This window comes from Pan troglodytes, chromosome 3, assembly GCF_028858775.2.
Source record: "Pan troglodytes isolate AG18354 chromosome 3, NHGRI_mPanTro3-v2.0_pri, whole genome shotgun sequence".
Taxonomy (NCBI): domain Eukaryota; kingdom Metazoa; phylum Chordata; class Mammalia; order Primates; family Hominidae; genus Pan; species Pan troglodytes.
This window is the reverse complement of record NC_072401.2, coordinates 121154515-121166301: the sequence shown is the minus strand read 5'-3', so window position 1 is coordinate 121166301 and position 11787 is coordinate 121154515. Positions and strand designations below refer to the sequence as shown.

General features: G+C 42.1%; 1 long non-coding RNA gene across 1 annotated transcript; it reads right to left on the bottom strand.

Moving 5' to 3' along the window:
- Positions 1–1445: 1445 nt before the first annotated feature.
- Positions 1446–11022, bottom strand: LOC129143763 (uncharacterized). The gene is made up of 3 exons (XR_008547601.1): positions 10858–11022; positions 8538–8825; positions 1446–1646 (listed from the first exon to the last, which is right to left on the bottom strand). It is a non-coding gene; the product is annotated as an uncharacterized LOC129143763 (long non-coding RNA).
- Between the last annotated feature and the right edge of the window lie 765 nt (positions 11023–11787).

The window sequence follows — 11787 nt, the reverse complement described above, 5'->3', positions numbered from 1 at the left end:
TACTTTTGCTTCACTCCTTCTTGGGCAGCAATATTTCTTAGATTTGGTCTTTTGAGGTAATTTTGTCTTGTAGGCGATTTTCATTCCTTTGTATTCTGTTTTGTTTTTTTTTCTCCTCTGACTGCATAATTTCAAATCGTCTGTCTTTGAGCCCACTGATTCTTTTCTTTGCTTGATTCATTCCACTGTTGAGAGCCTGTAGTGAATTTTTCAGTTCAGCAAATATAAATGTATTTCTCTGTTTCAGGATTTCTCTTTGATTTTTTTAAAATCATTTCAATATCTTCGTGAAATTTATTGGTAAGTTTTAAGTAGCTTTTCTGTGCTATCTTAGAGGTTAATGAGTTTGCTTAAAATTGCTATTTTGCATTCTTGATCAGAAAGCTCACATATCACCATCTCATTAGGGTCAGTCACTGGTTCCTTGCTTTGTTCATTTGGAGAGGTCATGATTCCCTGTTTGCTGCTGTTTCTTGTGGATATATATCTGTGCCTTTGCATTGATGGATTGGTTATGTATTCTAATCTTCTCTGTCTTGCTTGTTTTGGCTTATATTCAGTATGCTTGCTTAGAGATTCTTTGTAATTTGACTGTTAAATTTCTTTTTCCCCACAAGATTGTTGCCTTCTTTTTGGCACTAGATGGCACCTTAAGCCCAGGTTTGTCTTGGCTCTAGCAAGCACTCAGAGCACTGCCTATCCTGAACATGGAAAGTCCTAAAGGGAATATTAAGGCAGCGTGGAAAGACTGGCTAAGGGTTCGTATCCAGGGCCCCTGTGCAACATACATCCTATAATGTGGTGCTGCTGAACCACGACTCTGATTTAATATCTGCTTTGGTGGAGTCACAAAGCAGAGTTTCCAGGGCTGGGGATAGTAGTCCCACTTCCTCCCTTTGTCTGCAACAGTCCTCATGGATATTTCTTTCCTCAGGCACCCTAATGCTTCCCCTGGGGTGAGGCAGAGACTGGCCTCCTGCCAGGGAACCCAAGATGGTGAGGAAGCTGGTGTCCACCTCAATCTCATGTTTTTCAGTGTAGAAACCATGATTCAGGGGAAATTTTCTGCATTTTGGTGCCAGATAGATTAGGGGTTGGGGAGGGTCATCACAAACATGAAAATCCAATATTCTTACCATTTGCTCAGATGTTTTTCACTTCTTTGTGGCTCTGAGAACTAATGCATTCTCACATTTGGTTCCTGAGAGTGAAGCCAGCTTGAATCTATCATGGCATTTTTAAACCAGGAGTCTGTTGTACTACATTTTATTGTATTGTATTGTGTATATATTTACTGATGCAATAAAAATTACTCTGCAACTCGATATCCTAGGCAACCATTTTATTTGTTCATAACTCACATTAGAGTTTTGGTGGAGGCTCAGCTGTGCAGTTCTTCTTCTGGTCTTACCTGGGTCCTCACGCATCGTCAGTCAGCTCGCAGCTCCACTGAGGCTAACTTATGTGTCTATTGGTTAGTGTTTGCTCTCATTTGGTCCTCATGTCTTTAATAAGCCATCTCAGCCTTATTTGTTTGGCGGAAGAAGTGTATACAGCAGCAAGAAAGGGTAAATGCTGTTCAAGCCTCTGTTTGCTTCACATTTGCTAATGTCATGTTGATCGATGTCCAGAGTCACATGGTCAAGCTTAGAGTCAATGCAGGAGATGGCACAAGGGATGTAAAGACAAAATACAAAGCTATAAAACAAAGTGTAATTCATTGCTATTGAGAGCTATTAGTGTAATCTGCCACATATAATAATCACAACTCAAGGCAGCATCACTACTACACACATCCTTTTACTGATCAGTTTATAACCCTCCATTCTTTAGCATTTCCTAAAGAGTATTCCCTGAGTGGAAGGAAATATCTTTAAAATAATAACACATTTTTTTCTCAGGTATTTCTTGCCCCCATCCATCTTCCTTTATGGTAATTGGGCCCTTAGCTCAAAGAAGAGAAGTTATAGCAGAAATATGAGAAGAAAAGAGCTCTTGTGGCTTGTGAGTTTGGAGCTCTGCACATTCATACAGTTTCTTGTACCTCATCATAGAACAAATCAGGACAATTATTCCATCAGCCCAAGAATAGTATGGAAGTAAAGAGAGCCAGTGGATTTGAATGAGACATGTCTCAGCAACAGTTGTACAGACCAATTGTTCGGGACCAGATAGTGGTTAGACCATCTCACAGATGCCAACTTATGTAGATGACAGAGAGGACCAGATAAGTGCCACTCTACTATTCTACAACTCTCTAATTCCTTGGCACAATTAGACTCCAGAACACACCCCCATGGGGAAAAAGAAGAAATCTTGAGGTTCTACAATCTGAGAAGAAAGGATCAAAGTAGAAATTAAATGAGCTACTTAAAATGTGGAACAGTACATTTCTTACATATCTCAGTTTATAGAGTTAGATTGGTGCCACTACATATGGGATCCTTGATCCATGCATGGTTTTCCTAGAAAGGGTTCCCTGGTCACATTGGCAAAATCCTGTATTTTTGTTTAGGAGAGTCAAAATATCTATTAACATCTTAAAGTCGTAGAGAAAACTCGCAGTATTTTCTATTCTCACATGTATTTGACCTTGCAGACACTTTTGTAGTAACCCCATTAATTACTATTCCTGAGAACATACATGAATAAATATTGCTCTAAATTTATTTCTTAAATCACAGATTTTACCATTTCATTTACCAACTCAAAACCTCTAATGGATCTCTGCTTTTTTTTTTCCAGTAAAATGTCCTTTTTAAGATCCTCCACAATGCAAACTGCTCTTTTGATCTAATTTTAACTTTGCTATTTCCCAGTGTAGATCTTTTGCTTTAGTAAAGGTCAGACACTTTGCTCTTCCCTAAACAAGACTTACTCTATTTTCTAACTATAATCCTCCAGTCCGCTTGGTCTCTATATATCCACACACAGGGTAAACTATTTGGGCTCTTCTTTTCACTATGTTTTCCCTGAGCATTCCAGCTCAAATTAATTGTTCCCATAGAACACATGAGCACCCTACCCCAGTAGGCAATGGCTTACATGCTGCTTTGTACCACTAGGAATATATTAGTATGTTTATATATTGTCCAGCACAATAAAGTTGTTGTGGTAAAGGACTATATCTTGTATTTTGTTATTGTTTTAGGTTATTTTTACTTTTTGTTCTAAGAATGTTACTTAAAATATATTACTTTTAAAGGCTTGCTCAATGTCTGGTAAAAATATATTAATAAATATGTGCTCATTTCTAAGAATGTAGGGATTTTACATGGATTAGTATTGTCTGTATACTTTAAAATGGAAGAGGTAGAAGAGCATATATAAAATTTCAGTGAGTGGTAATACATTAATTTGACTAATGTGTTTTAAAAACATGACTTAGCCTTTATTTATTCACAGGGACATACTGGAATATAATGTATGTATTCAGCCTCCAAAAAATGGAAATATTGATGTGGTATATTTGGGGATAATTGCATTTTTGTGAAAAATCTTTTAAATATCTTTGCATTTGTGTGAAAAGAATTTTAGACTATCTTATCCACAGTTGCAAAATACAACAGGCAAAACATATGCTTTGCAAGCATCTGTGAGTTTTTGAGTTGGGAAGATATACAGAATTCTCTGAAATGTGAAAAGGAGATAGAAAAAAAGGAAGTAAAGAAAAGCTGAGATTCCATCGATTTGTCAGTTGCAACTCATGGAGGAGATTCTTGCCATATGGAAATACTGTACTTAGTAAATGATAGTTTTCCCCTCAGGGTATTCAAGCACAGTATCTCCTCGAGAAAGGTAATTTAGTTGTTAATTTTAAAGAAAGATCCTAGGGACTGATAAACTGTAAAAGGACCCAACAGTGTAATCTAGAGTGAGTCAAAGGCAATTAGACTGGCTGATAGTGGCCTTTACCCCAGCTGGGAGTAAGATTGTGTAATCATTAATCAGTCTGTATGTACTGTTGTAATTAAAATTAAAGGTTTCCAAAAACAGGGGAACGGTACATAAAATGGATATCTTATTTTATTCCAGAGGGAGAACACTCATAGGCTACCTGTGTCAGAAATCGAATTTTCATCGATGGTGGGGATTAATTACTATGATATCTTTACTGAGTGGAATATATATGCACACACACTCAGTTACATACATAAAAGCAGCCTGTAAGTCTTTGGGGGATGGAGTATGTAATGCAAAAAGCCACCTTTTGTTCAGAAAGCACTGGGCATTGACTTTCGCCAAGCACTGCCTTTCTACGCTTCTTTCCACGTTGCCAAATGAGCCAGTACTCTCAAGATCTGTAGTGAATGGTGATTCCATTTTCCATTTCTGTTTCATACTTTATTTGTCCATAATATTATTGGTACTATGAAAACACTGATTTCATTTTGGCCTTGGGCCTCAATGCCAGCATTAATTTGCTGGCTTTTAATCCTTTCAAAGAAGAAAATAGCTTCTTGGACAAGTAAAAGAAAATGCTCGAATATAAAATTGTCAAAAGAGAGTTATAATTTCCTAAAACAGAAAAAGAGAAACTATATTGTGAGTTATTTTCACAAACATTAAGTTACAAATCCAGTTGGGAGGTAATACGTGATTATCAGTATCTTAATAAACGTCACCCTATTAGTTCTGCAGCAAAGAGCAGAGCTCCATGGGAGTTCTGAAATAATTTGGATTGTCCACAGTGGGATTAGGGAATCTAGGAAGGACCAAAAAATGAGAAAAAGTATAGAAAACGAAGGTATATGGTGTAAATTACAAATTTACTCTATTTTCAATCTTTTTTCAGAAGGCTAACGATAGCTGAGAATGTAAGGGAAGGATCTCCAAAAATTCTTGATTAAAAAGAATGAGGTTAAATCTCAGCCATCCTGATCTTAGTGTCCAATATCACAAAACATAAAAGCGCCAGCAGTGGAACATTTGATTATTGCCCAGTATTTAATTAAGTAATACCTAATACAAATGTACAATACTCCTTATTTTATATGTCATTTCTAGATACTATGGCTTCTTTGTGAATAAGACTATTTAGTACTTACTCTTTCAACTATTAGCAAGTTTTGTCCAGTTCCCCACCTTTCTCAAAAAGCTTGTATAATTGGATGCCTAAAAATAACCAACATGCTATATTTTCTGATTTGTGATGTCAAGATTAGGCCAAGATTAAACCATGCTTTATGGTACTCCTAATTTGAAAAATAATTGCATATTAAATAATCTAGATAATTGCCCAATTTAAACATTTTATATTATACTGTGCCCCACAAAGGATAAATTTAAAACTTTCTAAAGAAGGTAAATCCCCACTTTTCTATGCTATTACTTTTCATGTGCGTCCCTGTGAAGAGACCACCAAACAGGCTTTGTGTGAGCAACATGGCTGTTTATTTCACCTGGGTGCGGGTGGGCTGAGTCCGAAAAGCGAGTCAGGGAAGGGAGATAAGGGTGGGGCCATTTTATAGGATTTGGGTAGGTAAAGGAAAATTACAGTCAAAGGGGGTTTGTTCTCTGGTGGGCAGGAGTGGGGGTCGCAAGGTGCTCAGTGGGGGTGCTTTTTGAGCCAGGATGAGCCAGGAAAAGGACTTTCACAAGGTAATGTCATTAGTTAAGGCAAGGACCGGCCATTTACACTTCTTTTGTGGTGGAATGTCATCAGTTAAGGTGGGGCAGGGCATATTCACTTCTTTTGTGATTCTTCAATTACTTCAGGCCATCTGGGCGTATATACGTGCAAGTCACAGGGGATGTGATGGCTTGGCTTGGGCTCAGAGGCCTGACATTCCTGCCTTCTTATATTAATAAGAAAAATAAAACAAAATAGTGTTGAAGTGTTGGGGCGGCGAAAATTTTTGGGGGGTGGTATGGAGAGAGAATGGGCGATGTTTCTCAGGGCTGCTTCAAGCGGGATTAGGGTTGGCATGGGAACCTACAGTGGGAGAGATTAAGCTGAAGGGAGGTCTTGTGGTAAGGGGTGATATTATGGGGATGTAAGAAGAAACATTTGTCGTATAGAATGATTGGTGATGGCCTAGATACGGTTTGGGATGAATTGAGAAACTAAATGGAATAACAGAAGGAGAAAAACAGGTATAAAAGGTCTAAGAATTGGGACGACTCAGGATATCTGATTAGAGAGTGCCTAAGGAGATTCAGCATATTCCTGCCAGCAAAGATTATTTATTTACTTCAAGAGTTAAGAGTGGCAGTTTGGGGATAGCACCAGGAGATATTAGCTGTGATGGCTTGGAAAAACAGTGTAAACCAGCAGTGTAAACAAGAGCAGGGCATGTATGAGTAGCTGAGAAGGTTAATAGGAGTATGACTAGACAGAAGATAGTAGGGATGACAAGTTTTTTGGGGGCACAGTCTAAGTTGGTCTGGTGTCTGGAATGATACTGGGGCCTAATAAAAAGGAGCATCTATACAGGAGCTTAAATGGGCTGTACCTTGTAGCATTCTGAGGACAGGCCTGAATTCTGAGAAGGGAAAGTGGTAAAGGTATTGTCCAGTCCTTTTTAAGTTGGTGGCTGAGCTTGGTGAGGTGTGTTTTTAAAAGACCTTTAGTCCATTCTACTTTTCTTGAAGACAGAGGACCATAAGAGATATAAAGGTTTCACTGAATACTAAGAGCCTGAAAAACTGCTTAGCTGATTTGACTAATAAAGGCTCGTCTGTTATCAGACTGTATTGAGGTGGGAAGGCTAAACTGAGGAATTATGTCTGACAGAATGGAAGAAATGACTGTGGTGGCCTTCTCAGACCCTGTAGAAAAGGCCTCTACCTATCCAGTGAAATTATCTACCTAGACTAAGAGGTATTTTAGTTATCTGACTCAGGGCATGTTGAGTAAAGCTAATTTGCCAGTCCTAAGTGGGGGCAAATCCTTGAGCTTGATGTGTAGGGAAGGGAGGGGGCCTGAATAATCCCTGAGGAGTAGTAGAATAGCAGATGGAACACTGAGAAGTTATTTCCTTGAGGATAGATTTCCACGATGGAAAGGAAATGAGAGGTTCTAAGAGGCGGGCTAGTGGCTAGTACTATAGTATAACCTGCCTTTGCTGGTGTGTGGCGATTAGGCCTGGTGGAACTGCCATCAATAAATCAAGCGTGATCAGGGTGAGGAAAAGGAAGGAAGGAAACTTGGGGAAATGGGGTGTATGTCAGGTGGATCAGAGAGATACAGTCATGGGGGTCAGGTGTGGTATCAGGAATAACGTGAGAGGCCGGATTGAAGTCTGGGCCAGGAACAACGGTAACTGTGGGAGACTCAACAAAGAGTGAGTACAGCTGAAGGAGCTGGGGAGCAGAAAGTATATGCGTCAGGTATGAGGAAGAAAATAGATTTTGGAAGTTATGAGAACTGTAGAGAGTGAGTTGAGCATAGTTTGTGATTTTGAGGGCCTCTAAAAGTATTAAAGCAGCGGCAGCCGCTGCACGCAGACATGAGGGCTAGGCTAAAACAGTAAGGTCAAGTTGTTTGGACAGAAAGGCTACAGGGTGTGGTCCTGGCTCTTGTGTAAGAATTCTGACCGCGCTAACCATGCCTAGAAAGGAAAGGAGTTGTTGTTTTGTAGAAGGTGCTTGGGTTTGAGAGATCAGTAGGACACGATTGGCAGGGAGAGCACGTGTGTTTTTTTGAGAATTATGCCGAGATAGGTAACAGATGAGGAAGAAATTTGGGCTTGATTGAAGTAATGGGGGCTGTCTGCGAAGATTTGCGGCTGAATAGCCTAGGTAATTTGCTGAGCTTGATGGGTGTCAGGGTCAGTCTAAGTGAAAGCAAAGTGAGGCTGTGACAAGGGGTGCAGGGGAATAGTGAAAAAAGCATCTTTAAGATCAAGCACAGAATAGTGAGTTGTGGAGGAAGGTATTGAGGACAAAAGAGTGTACGGGTTGGGCACCACAGGGTGGATAGGCAAAACAATTTGGTTGATAAGGCGCAGATCCTGAACTAACTTGTAAGGCTTATCTGGTTTTAGGACAGGTAAAATAGGGGAATTGTAAGAAGAGTTTATAGGCTTTAAAAGGCCATGCTGTAGCAGGCGAGTGATAACAGGCTTTAATCTTTTTAAAGCATGCTGCGGGATGGGATATTGGCATTGAGTGGGGTAAGGGTGATTAGGTTTTAACGAGATGGTAAGGGGTGCATGATCGGTCACCAAGGAGGGAGTAGAGGTATCTTATACTTGTGGGTTAAGGTGGGGGGATACAAGAGGAGGATGCAAAGGAGGCTTTGGATTGGGAAGAAGGGAGGCAATGAGATGCAGCTGTAGTCCAGGAATAGTCAGGGAAGCAGATAATTTAGTTAAAGTGTCTCAGCCTAATAAGGGAGCTGGGCAGGTGGGGATAACTAAAAAGGAGTGCTTAAAAGAGTATTGTCTAAGTTGGCACCAGAGTTGGGGAGTTTTAAGAGGTTTAGAAGCCTGGCCGTCAATACAACAGTTATGGAGGCAAGGGAAACAGGCCCTTGAAAAGAAGGTAATTGGAGTGGGTAGCCTCTGTATTGATTAAGAAGGGCACGGGCTTACCTTCCACTGTGAGAGTTACCCGAAGCTCGGCGTCCGTGATGGTCTAGGGGGCTTCCGAGGCGATCGGGCAGTGTCAGTCTTCAGCCGCTAAGCTGAGAAGATCTGGGAAGGAGTCAGTCAGAGAGCCTTGGGCCAGAGTTCCAGGGGCTCTGGGAGTGGCTGCCAGGTGAGTTGAACAGTCCGATTTTCAGTGGAGTCTTACACAGATGGGACGCGGCTTAGGAGCAATCCCGGGCTGCGGGCATTCCTTGGCCCAGTGGCCAGATTTCTGGCACTTGTAGCAAGCTCCTGTGGGAGGAGGTTCTGGAGGAACGCCTGGCTGCTGTGGTTCAGGCATTTGGAGGTTCTTGTGTGCTGGAGATGTGGCTGGGGTTTGTCTCACAGCGGAGGCAAGGAATTGCAACTTTTTTCTGTTATTATACACCTTGAAGGTGAGGTTAATTAAGTCGTGTTGTGGGGTTTGAGGGCCAGATTCCAATTTTTGGAGTTTTATTTAATGTCGGGAGCAGATTGGGTAATAAAATGTATAGTGAGAATAAGACGGCCTTTTGACCTTTTAGGGTCTAGGGCTGTAAAGCATCTCAGGGTTGCTGCCAAAGGAGCCATGAACTGGGCTGGATTTTTATATTTGATGAAAAAGAGCCTAAATGCTTCTGATTTGGGATAAAGAAAAGGAGCATTAACCTTGACTATGCCTTTGGCTCCAGCCACCTTTTTAAGAGTACATTGCTGGGCAGGTGGGGGAGGGCTAGTCACAGAACGAAACTGTAAGCCGGACCAGGTGTGAGGAGGGGAGGTGATAAAAAGATTATAGGGTGGAGGAGCAGAGGCAGAGGAAGAATTGGGACCTAGCTCGGCCTGGCAAGGAGCAGCCTGGGGAGGAAGGGAGAGGTCAGATGGGTCTGTAGAAAAGGAAGATTAGAAAGACTCAGCGACGCTTGGGGTTGGTACTGAGGGGACAGGCGGGAGGGAAAGAAGGAAGATTTGGGACGAGTTGCACTGGGCACAGAGACTAGGAAGAGACTGATGTGTAAAAGGATGCCTGGACGTCAGGCACCTCAGACCATTTGCCTATTTTACGACAAGAATTATTTAGATCTTGCAGGATAGAAAAATTCAAAGTGCCATTTTCTGGCTATTTGGAACTACTGTTGAGTTTGTATTGGGGTCAAGCGGCATTGCAGAAGAAAATAAGGCATTTAGGTTTTAGGTCAGGTGTGAGTTGAAGAGGTTTTAAGTTTTTGAGAACACAGGCCAAGGGAGCAGAAGGAGGAATGGAGGGTGGAAGGTTGCCTATAGTGAAGGAAGCAAGCCTAGAGAAAAGAGAGAAAAACAGAGGGAAGGGGTTTGGGGGTTCTTACCTTCCAGAAAAGTGGGAAAAGGGGTTGGGGCGCAGAGATAAGAGGTTGGGGCACAGAGATAACAGGTTGGGATGCAGAAATAAGGGATGGGGCGCAGAAATAAGGGGTCAGGGCATGGAAATAAGGGGAAGGGGCACGGAAATAAGGGGTAGGGGCACGGAAATAAGGGGTAGGGGCACGGAAATAAGGGGTAAGTAGGGGCACAGAAATAAGGGGTAGGGGCACAGAAATAAGGGGTAGGGGCACAGAAATAAGGGGTAGGGGCATGGAAATAAGGGGTGGGGGCACTGAAATAAGGGATTGGGGTGCAGAGATATAAGAGGTTGGGGCACGGAAATAAGGTATTGGGGCACAGAGATACGAGGTTGGGGTACTTGCCCCTCCTCTAGAAAAGTGGGACTTGCCACTAAGAGTGAAGGAGAAGGGGTTGAGGGGTACTTGCCCCTCCCCCAGAAAAGCGGGACTTGCCGCTAAGGGTGAAGGAGAAGAGGTTGAGGGGTACTTGGCCCTCTCCTAGAAAAGCAGGACTTGCTGCTAAAGGTGAAGGAGAAGGGGTTGAGGGGTACTTGCCCCTCTCCCAGAAAAGCAGAGAAGGGGTAGAGACAAGGAGAGAAGGGGTTGGGGTACTTGCCCCTTCCCCAGAAAAGCGGGACTTGCCGCTAAGGGTGAAGGACCAAGGCAGGCGTCCATGCGTGGTCTGACACCTTTGAAACGTGGGTGAATAGAGAGGCGTCCCTGCAATGATTAAACACCAAGGGAAGGCTGTCTTCCCAGTCCGTGACTGGCGCCGGAGTTTTGGGTCCATGGATAAAACGTGTCTCCTTTGTCTCTACCAGAAAATGAAAGGAATTGAAATTAAGAGAAGGGAGAGATTGAAGTGTGGCGCCAAGATTGAAAGGAGAAAGAGGTTGAGGGATAGTGAGGGAGGTTGGAGAAGAGGGTAAAAAGAGGCCGCTTACCAGATTTGAAATTGGTGAGATGTTTCTTGGGCTGGTCGGTCTGAGGACCTAAGGTCATAGGTGGATCTTTCTCACGGAGCAAAGAACAGGAGTACAGGGGATTGATCTCCCAAGGGAGGTCCCCCGATCCGAGTCACAGCACCAAATTTCATGCACGTCCGTGTGAAGAGACCACCAAACAGCTTTGTGTGAGCAACATGGCTGTTTATTTCACCTGGGTGCAGGCGGGCTGAGTCCGAAAAGAGTCAGTGAAGGGAGATAAGGGTGGGGCCGTTTTATAGGATTTGGGTAGGTAAAGGAAAATTACAGTCAAAGGGAGTTTGTTCTCTGGTGGGCAGGAGTGGGGGTCGCAAGGTGCTCAGTGGGGGTGCTTTTTGAGCCAGGATGAGCCAGGAAAAGGACTTTCACAAGGTAATGTCATCAGTTAAGGCAAGGACCGGCCATTTACACTTCTTTTGTGGTGGAATGTCATCAGTTAAGGTGGGGCAGGGCATATTCACTTCTTTTGTGATTCTTCAGTTACTTCAGGCCATCTGGGCGTATATACGTGCAAGTCACAGGGGATGTGATGGCTTGGCTTGGGCTCAGAGGCCTGACATTACTCAGTATTTTGTTTCAGATAACATTCAAAATAAAAGATTTTGTTTCCTCAAAATACAGAAAGAACTAGCTGGAAAAGAAAAATAAACAACAATATTGACCTCAGCATAATGGCTACTTCTGTTGGGAGGAAAAGGCAATATGACAGAAAAGAGATGGAAAAAATAACTTCAAGCATATATGTATTATTTTCTTACTTTAAAAAATATTTTAAAATTCTAACATTATGCCATATGGTTCAATTACTAATAAAAAGTTATAGGCAATTTTATTACATGAGTATCTACAACATACATATGTATGCATGTATATGTATGTATGCACATATAT